This window comes from Meriones unguiculatus, chromosome 1 (assembly GCF_030254825.1).
Source record: "Meriones unguiculatus strain TT.TT164.6M chromosome 1, Bangor_MerUng_6.1, whole genome shotgun sequence".
Taxonomy (NCBI): domain Eukaryota; kingdom Metazoa; phylum Chordata; class Mammalia; order Rodentia; family Muridae; genus Meriones; species Meriones unguiculatus.
Genome location: NC_083349.1, coordinates 149,192,748 through 149,212,730, shown reverse-complemented (window position 1 = coordinate 149,212,730; position 19,983 = coordinate 149,192,748). Strand labels below are relative to the sequence as shown.

At 40.9% G+C, this 19,983-nt stretch overlaps 1 non-coding gene across 1 annotated transcript; it reads left to right on the top strand.

Annotated features, from left to right (window-relative positions):
* The first annotated feature begins 12,042 nt into the window (after nucleotides 1-12,042).
* LOC132651729 (small nucleolar RNA SNORA17) lies at nucleotides 12,043-12,171 on the top strand. The gene has a single exon (XR_009589311.1). It is a non-coding gene; the product is annotated as a small nucleolar RNA SNORA17 (small nucleolar RNA).
* The last annotated feature ends 7,812 nt before the right edge of the window (nucleotides 12,172-19,983 follow it).

The window sequence follows — 19,983 nt, the reverse complement described above, 5'->3', positions numbered from 1 at the left end:
AAATGAGCTGTTGAGTCCATTCCAATCTAAACTTCATGATTCTGTCGTTAAATCTGTTAATTATAAAAAGCTAGATTTTTGTGGTTAAATATTTCATAATTACAATGGATAAAAATGTAACACATACTATTTTAAACTTCAAAACAAGAATGAGAATAACTTCTATTTATATGACAATGATAAAATAAATATTTTTATCCCTTCTGGCCTCGGGTCACTGCATCTTGGAACTCAGAATAAAGGGATGAACTTTATATTCCAACCAAAAGCAGCCCAGCCTAGACCACAGATGTACTTGTGTCCAAGAAGGACCACGTCAGCCCTCACCACAGTAAACACAGCTTCCCAGCCATGGGCATCTCGGGCTACACACCACCTTCTATAGAAATATGCTCCCAGTTTGTAGAAAACCGTCCTCAGTTTTAAAAGGAAAGAGTGAACCGATACAGTGATTATATCTGTAGACCCAGCCACTGTGGAGGTTAGTGGAGGATCAGTTGAACCCAGCAGTTCAGCCCAAGCCTGGACAGCATATGAGAGGGTAGGGGAGTGCTGTCACCAATTAGGGCAGAAACACAGCAAATTCAACAGCAATAGGACATAAATCAGCAAGAACCTAGAGATGAACGGCCCTCTCTTCTTTGTTCGGGCTGGTCCAGGATTCCAGGATTTAAATCTCTGCCTGGTTTGACTTCTGTTTGGGCCATACTTTGAACTCTTACCCACCCTATAGCCAGGTCCCCTATAATTAGCTAAACAAAAGATAGAAGGTGAAGATAGAATTAGATAAACAAAAGACAGAAGGAGAAGTTAAGACAAAGTATTAGGAAAACTTTCTAACTCCTCTTGAAGAACCTCTCCAGAATGAAGTATTTTAGACACAATGCTACAACTTCTCAGAACAGACAAAACTATATTTAAAAATGGCAAGTCTGGAACTAACATCCAGAAACAAATGATTCAGGAAGTTCATAGCTATTTACAAACAAAATAATGACAATACATATTTAATCATATGTATAATAGAATTATTCATTTAAACTCCATCACATAAGAATATATATATATTCACTCAATGAAGTAAAAACATAAGTTTTGCTTTTCTCCAATAATGAAGTAAATTTTAAAAAGAGATATATAGGGATGAGTTTTTATGTTTCTATTTTTTATTTTGTATATCACTTGTAATCATTTGAAATGACTACAAGAAATAAAACCAACACATGATAACTTAGATACTACAAATTAATTTTTGCCTTAGCCTTTGCAGACTACTCTCATAAATACGAGAGACTGGGCGGTTTAAATTATAAATACCCTCACAGTGTGGGTGCTGTGGGCTCTGAGATAAAGGAACTGAGAGAGTTGAACTCTGATGAGAGCCCACTTCCTGACCCACAGATGACTGTCTTCTTGTGTCCTCACAAGGCAAAGAGGGGAGAGGAATTCTCAGGGATGTATCTAATGAGAGCACTCATCTCACTCACCCTTCCAATCAATGCATCAGAGGTTAGGATTTTAACCCAAGAACTTGAAGAAGACACAATACACATCTTGTAATGTTTTTTAACCCCAAATGCATATGCCGAGTGCATTCTCCTGATCTCCACAGCCCGAAACTTTCAGGTCATTTTTGATGTTTATTCTAAAATCCCAAGTACAATGTATCTTGTAAATATGATCTAAGTCCAGGGAAAGACGATGGATCAATAGCTGTGTGGTGCCGTGAATGAGCCAAGTCAAGATCAGGAAGAAGAGGCTGAATTCCAACAGAGAGAAAGGTGAAAAGAGCATCAGAAATCACAAAGAGTGATAAAAGAGCTCCCCTTATTAAAATAAATAAATAAATGAGAAAGAGAGAGGGAGGAGAGAGAGAGAGAGAGAGATTGGCACCCTGCACACAGGAAAGGCCCACCATTTTCACAACCTTCAAATCCAAATCTAGGGGTCTTGATGAGACAGTGACTCCTCCAGTGTGATGAATCAGCAGTTGAAACAAGATCTACTTTGTCACTCCTCTGTTCTCAGAGGGGCTGTGGCTGGGTGCTATTTGATGGAACTTATTGTTTAAGGCTGTGTGACCCTGGGGGTTGGATAACAAGGAACACTCTCACTTCAGGAAGCCCGAGGCAACCTGCCAGACTCCCAAAGTGAGCAGCAGCCTTGGGAGGCAGTCATGGAGAAGGACAAGTCACGACACAGACTCACAGAACAGTGTTAGGCAGCAAGAAGTTCAATGAACTCTAAAGATTGGGCTGCCTGCTAAGCTTCCCAAATAAGATTAGATGAGATATCCAAACCAACAAAACTGAAAATCATAACACAGGAGCACAAAAAAAAAATGAAAAATCAAGATACCACCAAAGGATTGTAACTCAGTTATATGATCCCAGGATACAAAGAATTCAAAACGCTCTGCTTCTAAAATTATCAAAAAACTTTAAAGAGTAAATAGGTAAACAGTGAAGTAAGGAAGTCAATTTAAGTGACACGTAAGAACATTAGAGAACATTAGCAATATAAATAACAAAGTCAGTGACTGAATTAATACCCTGAAAAACAAAGAGATGTCAGAAACAAAAGCCAGTCCATCAAAATAAAAGACACTGTGAGAGGCATCACCAATGACTAGACAAAACAGAAGAAAGGATATCAAAAAGAGAGAACAGACACAGGAAACACTACCTTTAGACATCAATAAAGAAATAGCAAAATGTTGCCATAACATCTAGTAACTTGAATATGATCAAGAGGAAAAACCTAAGAATTCATTAGGTAGAAGGAGCTAAAATAAAATAAGTTCAGAAGAAATGTATTATATAAAATTATAGCAGAAATTTTCCCAAATGTAGGGAAGGAAATGGACGCTCAAGCACAGAAGGCTTTTAAAATCCCCCAAAATCATAAGCAGAGACTTCTCTACAATGTAAGAGTCAATCTTGAAAATACCTGACAAAAGGGAGTCATATGAAAGGGGAGGAGGTCCTCCCCTATTAATGGACTTGGAAAGGGACAGGGAGGAGATGAGGGAGGGAGGGTGGGATTGGGGAGGGAATGAGGGATACAGCTGGGATACAGAATTAACAAAATGTAACTAATGAGAAAAATAAAATTATGGAAAAAAAACAAGAGTCAAAATGTCAAAACTACAAAATAAATAAGATGAAAAGCTGCAAGGGAAAAGGCTAAACAATCTACAAAAGCAAACCATCAGAATAACACCAGACCTCCCAGCACAAACTCTAACCCCAAGAAAGCAGGAAATGGCATCTTGCAAGCCCTGAAAACAAGTACATGTCTGCAATGATCATCAACAGAAAAATAAGCTACTTCAAGACAAGTACAAACTAAAGAATTTATGACCACCACGCCAGCACTGCAGAAGATACTTGAAAGAATCCTAATAGAGAGAAAGCAACAATAATCTCAATCATGATAGCCCAAGAAGAAATAAATTTCAGGACAGGAAGACATGAACACAGAAAAACTAAGAAAAAATAAATCATGTCACACTTAGCAGGCCAGCAACTCTTAGAATGAATAGAGGAGGACTAAAAAACACACAGAAAAACACATCCTCAAGGAAAGAACTAGCAAAGTCTATCTAGAATCCTACAAGTAAACCAGCTAGTGATAGAATTAAAACTTAAGCTCTAACTATTTCTTCTACATAAGAAATGAACCCACTGGCAAAGACACGCACGGACTGAAAGTGAATGAATGGGTGATTGTCAGCATATCAAGTAAATGGAAGCCAAAAATAAACTAATCACTACATTTGCATCTGATAAAGTAGACTTTAAGCAAGAAAATAGTCGAAAGATGTTACCTAAAGGTGAAAATATGGAAAAGAATACTATAAGCAAATGAAAACAAACAATTGTCATTGTTCTAAAATCTGACAATATCTACTATAAATCAAAAGTAGTGAGAAAAGATAAAGGTTATATCACACTTGTTAAGAAAACAATTCAAGAGAATATTACAGTTCTAAACATACACAACAAAAATGAGTATATCTAATTTCATAAAGCAAATACTAGTACATATAAAGGTACAGATTAACTTATAGCATAATAGTGAGTGACTTCAACACCCTACTCTCACCAATAAACAGAACACCCAGCAATAAATAAACAGATAAACAATAAATTAAATGACACACCTTGGCTACAGGACATAGAACAATACACGTCAAACTGACCAGGAAAATTCCTCCAAGTTGGCTAGCATTTATACTGCTGAAAAGTGTTCTGCAGGATGCTAGGGAAGAAAAAACGGTCTTAATAAGCACTGGACCCTGCGTGCTGCAGTGTCAACCTGCCAGGCAAAATATAGCCACTGGAGCGATCGCGGCCTGCGGGTTATAGGGTAACCACATTTTATCTGGATGCAAGGCCTTGTCTACAGGAGGTAGTTCTTACCGGGTACTGTAAGCTGGGGTTGTCATCGCTCCTAGAGTAGAGCCTGCTATTATTATTTTGCTAAGTAGGCATGCTCTCAAAGTGCTTTCTAAATATTGATGCCTGTGGCCGTAAACCTGGGCTGCTCTTGGCCTTTGTCAGAGAAGCTTCTTTTTTTTTCAGTGGACAGCGGTCAGCGTAGAAGTGCATAACCGGTCACAGTACGGAGAACAAGAGACTTGAGAACTCAGCCTTTAAACGGAATACCTACATCAACCTCCCTTCAAGTCTCAGGGAAGAAGGAGGAAGAAAATGTGGAACAAACGGAAGAGCTGGATAATGTGGGGAGGGGCACTGTGAAAGGCTGGCTTCTAGTCATGAGGGGGCCGTCACACTATGAGCTCGCAGTGTCTGCAGTTACCTATGCAAGATCAAACCAGCCAAGATTCTGGCAAAAATCAAGTAGGTGGTCTGCAGGTCCCCACCCCTAACTAAAGAGTTATTGAAACTTGGTAATTTCTGGAGAAAGAATATCTCCTTTTAGAGTTTTGTGGTCACCAATATCAAAAGCCAAAAAAAAAAAAAAAAAAAAAACCTGTATCTTAAACAAATTATAATAAGCTTTGAGACGGAAGCAGCAGTGAAATGTTTTTTGACCAAAATGCTCGGGCCCCAGATAAAGAGATTGCTGAATTCTACCAAACTTTCAAGGAATAACACCAGTGCTTTTTCAGCTATTCCACAGAACAGAAAAGGAAGGGAAATGATCAAGTCCTTTCTATGAAGTTATTATCTTGATACCAAACCCAATAATGACATACAAAATAATAATAAAATTATAGACCAAAATAATAAAATAGACCAATAAATAATAAAATTATAGACCAATCTCCCTAATGAACATGCATGTTTCAAAAATCTTTTTGTTTTGTTTATTTATTTTTATTTACTTTATATCCTGACCAGTTTCCCTCCCTCCTGTCCTCCCAGTCCTTCCCCCCACCAATCCACTTCTCTCTTCCTCTTCAGAAAATCGGAGGCCTTCCATGAATATCAACCAGCCTTGGCATGTCAAGTTACAGTGAAAGTAGGAGCATCTTTTTTTGTGGGGGCTAGACATGGAAAGCAACAGTCAGACAGCCCTGCTCTCAGTGCTAGGGGTTCCACATGAAGACCAGGCCACACAACTGCCACATATGTGCAGAGGGCCTAGCTCAGTCCTCTGCATGCTCTCAGGTTGGCAGTTCAGTCCAAGACCTCTGTGAGCCCCTATGGGCCCAGGTTAGTTGAATCCACAGGTTTTGTTGTGGTCCTTGACCTCTCTGGCTCCTATAATCTTTCCTCCCCATCTTCCATAGTATTCCCCAAGCTCTCCCTAATGTTTGGCTGTGGGTCTCTGCATTTGTTTCCATCAGTTGCTGGGTGAAGCTTCTCTGAGGACGGTTAAGCTAGGCTCCTGTCTGCAAGTATAGCAGAACATCATTAGAGTGTCAGGGCAGGCTCCCTCACATGGCATGGGTCTCAAGCTGGACCAGTAATTGGTTGGCCATTCCCTCAATTTCTGCTCCATCTTTACATCTTTACACATGTTGTACGCAGGACAAATTGTAGGTTGAGGGTTTAGTAGCTGGGTTGATGTCCCAATCCCTCCTTTGGAAGTCTCACCTGGTTAGAGAAGATGGCCAGTTCAGCCTCTCTATACCCCATTACCCAGAGTCTTAGCTAGGGTCACCCTCATAGATTCCTGGGAGTTTCCATCACACTAGGTTTCTCGTTTGTCCCAGAGATGTACCCCCATTTCAGTAGTCTCTCCTCATACTCTCTCCCTCTGTCTTCCCCTAACCTTATCCCTCCTGGCCCCATCCCCATCCACTCCTATTCAGTGTACCCCCACCTCCACTACAAACCAAATTCATGTATAAACACGTATAAACGCCTGGAGAAATGGCTCGGTTGGCAAAGCGCTAGCCTTGCATGCATGAACACCTAAATTTGACCTCCAGAACCCACTTTAATAAAATAATTGCGCATAGTGGCACACATCTGTAATCCCAGGACTGCAGAAGAGGGGTAGATCCTGGAGATCACTAGCTAGTCAGCCTAGTCTAGCTGGTCGGCTCTAGGTCAATGAGAGACTGAGATAGATAACATCTGAGGGACAATGTGCAAGTTTGTCCTCTAGCCACCATCTGCTTTCATACACATGTAAGCTACACACACACACACACACACACACATACTTATAAGCACATTAACCCGAACATAAGCATACACATACACATCTATCCGTAAAAGAACACATCAAAAAGATCATTCAACATGATCTAGCACACTTTATTACTGAGATGCAGAGATGGTTCCGCACACTTAAACCAGTAAATGCAATGCATCACGTAAGTGGATTGAAGGACATAAATCACATGTTACTCTCAAGAAAAGTAAGAAATATTTTTCACAAAATTCAAAACCCCTTCATGAAAAAAAAAAGCTCCAAAATAAAAGGCATATGAAGAATCTGCCTCAATATAATAAGACTAAGCAGCATTAGTTTTCCTGAGTTATGGAGGGGGACATCTGAAAGAAGGGATCCAGAGTTGGGGATTGTAAAAGAGAGTAATGAGGGGTGAAGAAAATCAAACCTCACTGTCAACAGGTAGGAAATTGTGAAGAAAGTTTTAGAAGTAGATATATGTGAAAGAATTGCTGGATCACTGAAAATGTCCAAGCTTTTTCATAATTATCCATAAATATATAATTCTAGTAATTATATATAATTTGAGAAAAATAATTTCTAACTCTGACTCTCAATACTAAGAAATCCTGCTTGGCCAATTTGTTACATGTCAACTACTTTATTCATGTGTTAATTCAGCAAATATTTACTCAATACTTACTATGCCAGGCATTCCTGTATCCAAAGCTTTGTGTTCAAACTACTTTGAGGTTACATGTAGGGTTTCCATGATGTTCTCTGTAGTCACTGGATAATTTAACCAATTGACACCTCTGTCTGCAGTATCTATATATGAATAGATCGGAGGTACATTTTACTGGTTGGAATTTATGTAATAATCAACATCATAATTATTAATTATCTGCTTCGTAATCCTACTATACTAAGCCCCTGTTCGTATTTTTCCTGTCCTTTCCTTTTTAGGAAACCTCTAGTGAGTGTTTTCCTTGCCTGTCTTCTACGAATCTTCCCAGAGGACCCAGACGTTCTGGTGGCTTTCACTATTGTGACACAGAACTTAATATTTCAAAATACACAATATTTGAATACTTACATTCCTGATTGCTCGCCTGTTTGCACTAATTCTGATTACAGAATACTTTTCAGCATAAATCAGAAAGGTACTTGAAAGCTTTCTTTCGCTTTCTTCCTTTCTTGACAATTTCATACATGTTCACAATGAGTTTTAATTGTCTTTAGGCCTCATTACTCTCTATTATAACCCTCCCACCCTGGATTCCTTCTTTCAGAAATCCCCCTAAGCATATTAACTCAGGAAAACCAATGCTGCCATGCTCAAGTATGTTTGCAAGTGGTTTATATAAGCTTTCAAGTACAATTCAAATTTATGCTGAAAGTATTCCATAATAAAAATTAGTGCAAACAGGCAAGCAATCCGGAATGTAAGTATTCAAATACTACGTATTTTGAAATGTTAAGTTCTTGTCTCACGATAGTGAAAGCCACTGGAGCTGCTGAATCCTCTGGGAAGATTCGTAGAAGACAGGCAAGGAAAAGACTCACTAGAGGTTTTCTAAAAAGAAAAGGACAGGAAAAAAAATACTGCAGATTATGATACAGTTCTGAAACTTGAAAATAGGGGAAAAGGAAGAGCAGTGTGTGCGAAAAGCTCCAGAAGTCTCACACTGCCTAAAAGCTCTGCAGCAAAGATTCCTGATGAGAGACTATTGTGCTGGGCTGAAAGGTCAGGCTCTGTTGTCCTCACAGGGCTCCGTGGCTGTGGTTACCTGATAAACAGAATGGCCATGTGTCCTACTTTGCTTCTCTCTTGTGTTATAAATACTGTGACCAAACACAACCTAAGAAGGGAAGCGTTTGATTCATCTTACAGCTTACAGTCCACCATGAAGGAAGTCATGGCAGGAACTCAAGGAAAATACCCAAAGGCGGGAACTGAAGCAGAGGCCTTGGAGGAGGGTAGCTTACTGGCTTGCTTCCCTTAGCTTGCTCAGTCTGCTTTCTTATACACCCCAGGACCACTTTCCCAGGGGAGGCACCAACTGTAATGGACTGGACTCTTCCACATCAATCATTAATCAAGAAAATGCCCTACAGACTTGCCCACAGGCTAATCTGATCTTGACAATCCTCAGCAAAGTTCTCTCTCCCCAGGTGACTCTTGCTTGTGTCAGAAACAGATAAGCATGCCATTATGACCTAGAAAGTACCACGCTAGAGCCTCCCGGCTAGCCAAACTCACAAGTAACCAGCCCTCTTGTTTCTTAAAGGGATATCTGAACAGTGGCTCTTCATGACTGTTACCACCTACACTGAAGCTCTGGGATGATCTATTTTTACGTATGTGCTCATGGAAAATTAGTCAATAAATGTCAGCTAATGATCCCATTTGTAGCCATTATCCTTTCAGGACTTTCCTTCTGTTCAAGATGACCAATATGAAGGCTGGGTACTGCTGATCAATCATTCCTGTCTACCTGTTATGTTCTGCCTCCTCCGTGGTGGATATTGACTTTCTGGTGAGCATTACTTACAACTAAAAATCTTTTACACTTCACATCTACTCCCAATTCTCCATACACACTCACCTATCACAAGCCTCCTCATCCACAGTCTCAGTTCTTTTCCTGTGAGTCTTCGAGCAACTACTCAGTAACTGGTCACTGTCCGGTCATATGTGTGCATGTATACTACTTTACCTTAAGGGTTCAGTTTTAATATGTGTTCCATAAAGGACAAACCATATAGGAAGCATGTCATTATTGTTATTATTGTCAGTGGTGTATTGCAAGATTTTGGCATTAAGTGGTCTTGAGTACAAGTTCCAATATTCACGGATGTCTTTTGACAAGTCAATTAACCTCTATGCACCTAGATTTCATTGTCTGTAAAACACAATTATATATCATGTAACCTATATACCTAAAATACTAAGTGCATCAAACGTAATCAATAAAATGATGGCACCTGTATTACATACCTAATACATAATCTATTTGTGATTATCATGACATCTTCTTAACAGGGCTCTCACCCCTTGTCTCTTTCCGCTGGAGCCCACTATTGCTATTACTATCAAAACTCTCAAACTGAGAATAATATGAATCACACCATTTCTTCGTCAACAAATTCAACCATAGTTCCTTCTAGATAGATTATCAAATCATTATCACACTATAAGATGCATGCGGGACTTGACTTTTATTTCTTTCCCCTCCTCTCATGACACAGTTCAAATGTTGCCAATGGCAACCTTTGAAACGATGCAGGTGCAGTGACTGGTGGCAGGGCTCCCATATCATCTGGGATTCGGGAGCATGTTAACTGGATACAGCCCCTACAGCACATCTCCTCTTCCTGGGGCAGATGGGTACTTGCCCCATTTATGAAGACACAAATGCTCATGCTGTCAAATATCAAATCAGGGCTGCCATGAAGATGAAAAGGAATATAATAGATAAATCTAATCAAGGAAGTTTTCCAAGAAAAAAAGAAAAACAGAATCATGATAAAACTCAGCTTCTGGCTTTAATCTTGACACTGGAAGAGGAGAGAGAGAGTGCTGCAGGAGGCTCTGTGAAGGCAGACAGCAGGAGGAGAGCCAAATATCCATGTGAGGTGATTATCTGAGAGCCCAGACAAGTCTTTTTTAGTTCAGGGCCATGAAGGTAGACAGGATTTCTACAAGTAGAAGCAACAGGGTAACTTTCAACAAATAGGATAAGTGTCAAGTCTGGTTCATCCATTTGTGGCCAAGTGTAAAATCACTACAGAGAAACAAATACTTCAAGTGTAATCTGGGCACTGCTGGACTATAGAGATTCTGGGTATCCTAATCAGCCATTCTCAGCTGTGATGTACATCAGGATCACCTGGTGACCTGATAGCACACACAATGTTCACTGGAGTACAGTAGGATGTGAGCTGGTTTTGATCAATTATTCCAGGTAATAAATGCACAATTTGTCTTAGTTGAATATTCCTCTTTTATTGAAAATGGATTTTTTTTCATATAATATACCCTAATTACAGTTTCTCCTCTTTCTCTTCCTCCCAGTCCCTCCTCCCCTCCCATTTGGATCCACACCCACTTCTACCTCTTATTAGAAAAAAAAAACATATAAGGGATAAGAATAAAATAATAAAATAAAATGAAACAAAAGCAAACAGAAGAAAAGGAGCCCAAGAAAAGGCACAAGACACAGATATAGGTGTAGATACTCACTAGTTTACACACTCAGAAACCCCAAGAGCTTGTGTGGGGTAAAGAGAAAAAAGGAAAGAAAAAGACAAAAAAAGTAAAAAATACATAAATGTTTTAAAAGTTAAAATTTAAAAGAAAAGGCCCTGATACATAATTAAACAAGAACCTCCAAAGTCGATGCTGAAATCATTTGCTGTTGGCCATCTACCACTGGGCATGCAGCCCAGCCTTAAGAGTGGTTTGCTGCCCAGTGGTGGTGGTACACACCTTTATTCTCAGCTCACGGGAGACAAAGGAAGATGAGCCTATGAGTTCCAGGAGAGCCAGGACTACACAGGAAAAGCCTATCTCAAAAAACAAACAAACAAAAGAGTTGTTTGTTTCCCCAGTGAGTAAACTAAATTTTCATTTGCAAGTGGTTATCACTTGAAGATAGCTTCTGGGCTAGGGATGTCTATTTGTCCTTTCAACTCCATCTGGTATAGATCTGTGCAGGACCTGTGCGTGCTGCCTCAGTCTCTATGACTTCATATGTGCTTTGGTCCTGTTGTACTTAGATGGCTTTGTTTGCTTGGTGTCCTCAATCTCCTCTGGCTCTGATACTCTTTCCTCCTCTTCTTCCACAGCGTCGCCTTAGTTCTGAGGGGAGGGATATGGTGAAAGCATTTCATTTAAAACTGAATATTCCAAGGTATCTCTCTTTCTGCATATTGTCTGGATGTGGGTCTCTGTCTCTTCCTATCTACTGCAGAAGGAAGCTTCCCTCATGTTGGATGAGCAAGGCATTGATCTATGAGTGTAGCAGAATGTCATTACGAGTCATTTTACTGCTGTTTTTGTTTTGTTGTTGTTATTGTTGTTTAATGTTGGTACTTGGTTTTACTTTAGGTCCCTGAGGTATCTAATCTCAGGTTCTTAGTCGAGAAGCATCAGATAAGGGTTCTCTCTCAGGGAGTGGGCCTTAAATCAAGTCAGATATTTGCTGGTTACTCCCACAAGCTATGAGCCATCATTACATTAGCATATCTTGCAGGCGGACACCTGCAAAGATCAAAGGTTTGTACCTGGGTTGGTGTTTATGTTTCCCCTTTGGTAACCTATGGAGTATCTTCTGGTACCAAAACACTAGCCCAGAGATATAGGAATTGTTAAACTTATATAAATTGATAAACATAATCCACCATATAAATGAGCTGAAAGAAAAAAAAATACCCACATGATCACCTGCCCCGAAAGGCATTGCAGGTATGGCTGCTGGGTCACATGTGTGTCAGTGGTTGGCAAAGGGGAGACAGGCTCTGTCTATGCTCAGTGTTCTGACCTGTGACTATCTGGATAAGTAGCCTAACACTCTCTGAAAAAAGCGAATGAGACTGATACAACCACCAGTCTGGTGCCAGTCAGGCTCCTAGGATGGGGAGCAAGCTGGAAACTACAAGAACCCAGCCTGGGACCTCAGAGCCCCCGATGGGAGTGAGTCCAAGACAGATGACCCTCACAAGGGGCTACTTGGGCAAGCCAGGTGAGAAGAGAGCCTGAGATGACCACCTGTCTGGTGCCTTGAAAGTCAGGGGGTGGAAGAGGCCAGACCATGCCTGAAAAACCCTTGTCCAGTGTTATAATGCATGAGTTGGACATAGCTCTCCTGAGACAATTCCTGCGGCAATCACGGACACCACTAAGAGAAGCAAGTAAATGGTGGAGAAATAGAGCAACAGAAGGATGTGGACACATTGAAGAGAGGCAGAACTGGAGATTCAAGGGTAGTGAGGAACAACCTGATATGCATAGCCAGTGATGCTACCTGTCACCACATCTGAGTCAGTAACTGTGCAGCAGCAGTGGTCTGTTACCACCAAAACGCTAGGTATGTCAAATGTCAGTGTCTGAGGGTTGTGCAGAACTGGCTCCACGCCTCACCTGGAAGTCGTGGGAGAGCTGGCCCTGGAGGCAGGAGAGCAGGAGAGCTGACCCCACTCCTAGCCAGCTCCCTGCACTTTGTGGGAGTCGCAGGAGAGCAGTTGCTGGCCCTGCCACTCATCTACAGTGCAATGGCATAGAAAAGGAAAAGATACTCTCCTCCCCCCACTAGCCCTTGCCACCTGTAGTAAGTGGAAACCTGGCCTTGGGGTCATGAGAGCAGAAGAGGTGGCCCTGCCCCTCACCGGCCACAGCACTCTAGAGAGCAGGCCCTACACCTCATCTGTGCAGCACAGCAGATCTGACCCTGATGGTGGGGACATGAGCGAGCTGGCCTCAAGGGTGTGAGCATGGGAGAGCTGGCCCTGCCACTTTTCTGCCATTCAGCAGCTGGCATTGTAGGTGAGAAAGAGGTGCGCTCCCTTGCTTTCAATCCTTGCCACCTGTGGCAGAGGGAAGAGCTGCCCTGGGGTCATGGTAGCAGGAGATGTGTCCCTACCCCTCACCTTCCACATCACTCAGAAGAAAGAGCCCTTCACTGTGCCTGGGCAACACAGTAGAGCTGGGGGTTGCAGGTGAGCATTTTCCAGGGCATGAACACAGAAGAGAAGACCCTGCCTCTTGTCTACTGTGTGGTGGTGCAGATGAGGGAGAGATGCCCTCCTCCCCTCCCTCATCCCTCATCACCTATGGCAGTCAGAAAAGCTTTCTCCAGAGTCTTGAGAGAGGGAAGAATCGTCATGTCCCTCACCAGAACAGACCTTGCACCTCACCTGGACAGCAGAAGAGAGCTGACCCTGGTTGTGGGAATTACTGGTGAGATAGCCCTGAGGTGAAAGCCAGAGAGCTGGCGTGCTGACCAACTCAGATACCTCTTAGGCCCATATCCAGGACTTTTAATTGGCCTACCCTAATATCTATCCCATTGATAAATTGCTGGAGTACATGAAGGGACCGATCCTACAGATCCAAAACTACAGGATTTTCATGACATAAAGCAACAACAAGATATCTAATAGAAGTCCCAATGAGGTTCCAGTATTTGATAGTGTAGCAGAAGCCAAAGGCCTTGTATCAGACCAATGACTCATTGCAATGAACATTTGCAAGCAAATGAAATGTGGACATCCTGGAGAGGACAGGAGCTCCACAAGGAAAGCAACAGAACCAAAATATCTGGGCACAGGGGTCTTTCCTGAGACTGATACTCCAACCAATGACCATTCATGAATATAACCTAGAACCCCTGCTTAGATGTAGCCCATGGCAGCTCAGTACCCAAGTGGGTTCCCTAGTAAGGGGAACAGAGACTGTCTCTGACAAACTCAGTGGCTGGCTCTTTGACCACCCTGCCCCCTGAGGGAGGAGCAGCCTTGCCAGGCCACAGAAGAGGACATTGCAGCCAGTCCTGATGAGACCTGATATGCTAGGGTCAGATGGAATGGGAGGAGGACCTCCCCTATCAGTGGACTGAGAGAGAGGCATGGGAGGAGATGAAAGAGGGAGGGTAGGATTGGGAGTGAAAGAGGGATGGGGATACAAAGCAAATAAAATGTAATTAATGTAAAAAAAATAAAAATTTAATTTAAAAAAAGAAGTGTGACCAGGGAGGGAGTGTGGGCTTGGGGAAGGAATGAGGGAGTGGGATACAGCTGGGACACAGAGTTAACAAAATGTAACTAAAAAGAAAAATAAAATTTAAAAAAAAAGAAGTATGGACATAAGGGTATACTATAGGAGACACTGTTATACTGTTACACACTACAAATTTCACAAATTTCCAAATTTCTCTTTTGGAGTCAGAAGTTTGCAAAGGTGGAGGATGAGTATGAGGATAAAAGATGAGTGGGTTGTGTTACATAATGTGAAGATCCAATAAAAACTGTTTTAAAAAACACATGATCATCTCATTATATGCAAAAAAAAAAAGACCCTTGAAAAAATATAGCATCCCTTCCTGATAAAAATCCTACAGAGATTAGAGATACTAGGGACCTATCTCAACATAATAAAGACAGTTTACAGAAAGCCCATAGCCAGCATCAACTTAAATGAAGAGAAACTCAAAGCAGTTCCACTACCATCAGGAACAAGACAGGGTTGTCCACTCTCTCTATAACTATTCAATATAGTTTTTGATGTCTTAGCTAGAACAATAAGATAACTGAAGGCGATCAAGAGAATACAATTTAGAAGGGGAAGAAGTCAAATTATCTTGATTTGCAGGTGGTGTAATACGTTATATGTATAAGGGACCCTCACTATTTCACTGGGGAACTTCTACAGCTAATAAACACTTCAACAATGCAGCAGCATACAAATTAATTCACAAAAATCAACAGCTCTCCTATATACAAATGACAAATGATTGAGAAAGAAATCAGGAAAACACCTTCCAAATGATACTAAAAGCCTTAATAGATCAATAGCCTCAAATGACATAAAATACCTTGAGGTATCTCTAACCAAGCACCTGAAAGGCTTGTATGATAAAAACTTCAAGTTACTGAAGAAAGAAATTGAAGAAGGTATCAGAAGATGGAAAGATCTCCCATGCTCATGGATCAGTAGGATAAACACAGTAAAAATGGTCATCTTAAAAAAGCTAAAAAAAAAAAAAAAAATACTGAGCAACTAATCTTTAAAAAAAAAAATGGTCATCTTACCAAAAGCAATCTACAGATTCAGTACAGTCCCCACCAAAATTTCAACACAATTCTTTACAGATATTGAAAGCACAATTTTCAGCTTTGTATGGAAAAAAAAATCCCAGGATAGCTAGAACCATCCTGAATAACAAAAGAACTAAAGGAGGTATTATCATCCCTGACCTCAAATTCTACTACAGAGCTATAATAATAAAAACATGGTATTGGCACAATAATAGTCCTGTTGATCAATAGAATCAAAACATTGACCCAGACATAAATCCACAAACCTATGGACACAGTGTTTTTTGATAGAGAAGTGAGAAATGTACTCTGAAAGAAAACATCCTCTATTTTTACACAATGGAATACTACTCAGCAATCAAAAAGGAGGAAATCATGAAATTTGCAGGCAAATGGTGGGATCTAGAAAAGATCATTCTGAGTGAAATATCCCAGAAGGAAAAAGACAAACACGGTATATACTCACTTATATAAACCTATAAGATATGATAAACATAATGAAATCTATACACCTAAAAAAGATAATCAAGAGAGCGGACATGGGGTAAGATGATCAATCCTCGTTTAGAAAGACAGATGGGATGTGCATTGAACGTATGACAGAAGTATACTGAAGGCATCTGAAAGACTTTAACTACCAGTGTTTTCAAAGCAGATACAAAGACTCATAACCAAACCTTTGGCAGAGTACAGGGAATCATATGAAAGAAGACGAGTTAGTATGATGGGGAAAGGATAGGAGCTCCACAAGGACCAAATATATCTGGGCACAGGGTCTTTTCTGAGACTGACACTCAACCAAGGACCATGTACGGATATAACCTAGAACCTCTGCTCCTATGTAGCCCGTGGTAGCTCAGTAACCAATTGGTTTCCCATAGTAAGGGGAACAAGGACTATTTCTAACAGGAACTCAATGGCTGGCTCTTTGACCTCCCCAACCCCCAAGGGAGGAGCAGTCCTGTTAGGCCACAGAGGAGGACTTTGCAGCCAGTCCTGAAGATACCTGATAAAACAGGATCAGATGAATGGGGAGGAGGTCCCCCCCTATCAGTGGACTTGGAAAGGGGCAGGGAGGAGATGAGGGAGGGAGGATGGGTGGGATTGGGAGGGAATGAGGGAGCAGGATACAGAGTTAATAAAATGTAACTTATAAGAAAAAAAATTTTTAAAAAAAGAAAAATGAAATAAAAAGAAAGAAAAAGAAAACACCCTGAACAAATGGTTCTGGCCAAGCTGGATGTCTACATGTAGAAGAATACTAATAGATCCATACTTATTACCCTGTGCAAAACTCAACTCCAAATGCATTAAAGACCTCAACACAAAGCCTGATACACTACGACTGATAGAAGAGAGAGTGGTTAACAGCCTTGAACTCTGAAAAGACTTTAACTTATCACTGTTAGAACAGGCACTAAGATCAACAATTAATGAGGCCTCATGAAACTGTAAAGCTTCTGCATGGCAAAAGACACCATCATTTAGACAAAGTGGCAGTCTACAAAATGTGGGGAAATTTTTACCAACTCCATGTCTACACTATTAAGAGAGTTAATATCCAAAATATATAAAGAAGTCAAAAAATAAAACCAGATATCAAGAAAATAACCCAATGAAAGAATAGGGTATAGATATAAGTACACTTTTTTTTCACTTTACATTCTTGCTGTAGCCCCAACCCTCCTCCCTTCCCAGCCTGACTCTCCCTCCTTCCTCCTCCTGCCTCTCCTTTTCTTCAGAAAAGGGAAGCTCTCATTCCCATCCAGTCCAGCTCATCAAGTTGCATCAGGACTGAGCATGTCCTCCTCCCCTGTGGCCTGGCAGGGCAGTCCTGCCGGGGGAAAGTGTTCAAAAAGCTAGCAAGTGAGTCTATGTAAGATGCAGTCCCCACTTTCTTTACTAGAGGATCCATATGAGGCCTAAGCTGCCCATCTGCTACAACTTTGTAGGGGACTTAGGTCCAGTTCGTGCAGGGTCCTTGGTTGGTGCTTCAGCTTCATCAAGCCCCTGGTTAGTTGGCTCTGTTCCTCTTCTCGTGGTGCTCCTGTCACCTCCAGGTCCTCTTTCCTCCCACTTTTCTACAAGACTCCTTACATATCACCCAATGTTTGGCTGAGTCTCAGCATCTGTCAAAAGAGGGAACTAAAATGGTTGAGAAGCACTTAAAGAAATTCCAACATACTTAAGTCATCAGGAAAATAAAAACTAATGTAAGATTTCATCTTACACCTGTCAGAATGGCCAAGATCAATAAAATAAATGACAGCTCATGCTGGTGAGGATGAGTTTCAAAGGAAAAACTCATCATTGCTAGAGGGAGTGCAAACTCATACAGCCACTATGGGATAGGGTGTGATGGTTCCTCAAGGAAAATGGAAATAAATGTATGTCTAGATTCAGCTACACAATTCTTGGACATATACCCAAAAAGCCACTTCATCCACAGCAACATTTGCTCAACCATGTTCATTGCTACTCCATTCACAATAGCCAAAAATTATAAACAACCTAGATAATCTTTAACAGATGAATGGATTAAAAATGTGGTACATTTAAACAATGGAATATAATATTACTCAGCTGTTGAAAAAGAATAAAATTCCACCTGGAGAGATGGCTCAGAGGTTAAGAACACTCACTGTTCTTCCAAAGGTCCTGAGTTCAATTCCCAGCAACCACATGGTGCCTCATAACCATCTACAGTAAGATCTGGTGTGTAGACAGAATGCTGTATAAATGATAAATAAATATTTTTTTAAAAAAGAATAAAATTTACAGGTACATGTATGGTACAAGAAACATCCTGAGTGAGGAATCCCAAACCCATAAAGACAACTATGGTATGCATTCGCTTATATGTGGATATTAACTATTAAGTCAATGATAATCAAACTATATAGACCCACATAGGCTAGATACAGAGTAAGAAATTGGGTGGTGGGGAGGACAGACAGATCTCTCTGGAAAACAGAAAGAGAATAGATAGCTATGAGTGGAGGAAAGGACTGGAATGGGAGGATCAAGAGGGGAGGCAGAGGAATGAAAGGGCCAACAGAAGAAATACAAGGAGAGAAAGAAACAAATTAAGGACCATTTGAGGAGCAGTATAGAAACTTAACACAGTAGAAGCTTCCTAAAATATGTACATATATGAAGGTAGTCTAAATGAAATCACCAATAATGGAGGAGACAGAGCCCCAGCTGGGCATCTCCTATCACCAAGTGAACCTTCCAGTACTGGGATGGGATTGCATCTCATTGAGTTGTTCGCCAGTAGGGTCCCTCAAACAACCCTGCTGTTGCCAAGACAATCGGTTGCTCTCCACAAACTGACGACAAAGCTCCATTGTCAAAGACAGCACCTACACAACTCATTGAACATGGAGAAGTAAAGCTGATGCTTGCGTAGAGCCTTCACCCCTAAGTTCTAGCATCCTTGGTGCAGGATCAATCTCAACAGGCAGAGGAGAAATACAAACACCAACCTAACCACAAACACTGAGAATCAGACTGGGAGCTGCACAAACAGTGCCCCTGAAAAGGTATACTCTGAATCAAAAGCCTCTGAAGCTTTCCTGGTAATTCTAAGAGACCGTAGGTGGATGAATCAGTACTCTCTAGAAAGAGTATGGATCCAGCTTGGTAAGTGAAGATGATGAGCTCCTCGATATTCTGCACGGAGTTAAAGCAAACCTAACTGAAGAAATTTGGAAAGTGCATTTGAAGAAATTGTTTTGCTAATTTTACTTTGTTCTTGTGCTCTCACATTTTGTCTGCAAGTGTAGCTTACAGAAGAAGGCAGTAAACTTTAAATAACTTAAAAATTATATCATATTTATTTATTTATTTATAGGTTTTTAGAGACAGGGTTTTTCTGTAGAGCCATGGCTGTCCTGGACTCACTTTGTAGACCAGGCTGGCCCTAAACTTGCAGTGATCCGCCTGCCTGTGCCTCTCCCCCAGTGCTGGGATTAGTCACCACACCCGGCACATAGTTGAATTCTAACAATATGTGTATTTTTAAGTTGTACTTTTAATTATAGTACTGGAAAGTCATGTAAATAAAACTAAATTTAATCTATGGAGTGAACTATTTCCAGCTGTTTTAAATTCTGTCCTATTACAAGCAATATTTAAGACTATGTTGCCATCTGCTGGTAAACCTTTTAAGAATCTCAGGGACCGTCTCTGACATGAACTCAATTGCTAGCTCTTTGACCGCCTCCCCTGGATGGGGGAGCAGCCTAGCCAGGCCACAGAGGAGGACAATGCAGCCAGAGACCGGATAAGCTAGGGTCAAATGAAAGGGGAGGAGGACTACCCCTATCTGTGGACTTGGAGAAGGGCATAGGAGAAGATGAGGGAGGGAGGGTGAGAGAGAAGGTGGGATGGGGGGGGAAGGGAGGGGACTACAGCTGGGATTCAAAGTGAATAAACTGTAATTAATATAAAAAAATAAAAATTAAAAAAAGGAATCTCAAATAATGTAATGTTTCTTTTCTTTTAAATTAAACTTTGTGCTACTAATTAGAGTGGGGGGTGTTTCACTTTTTTATTGTTCAGTTTATT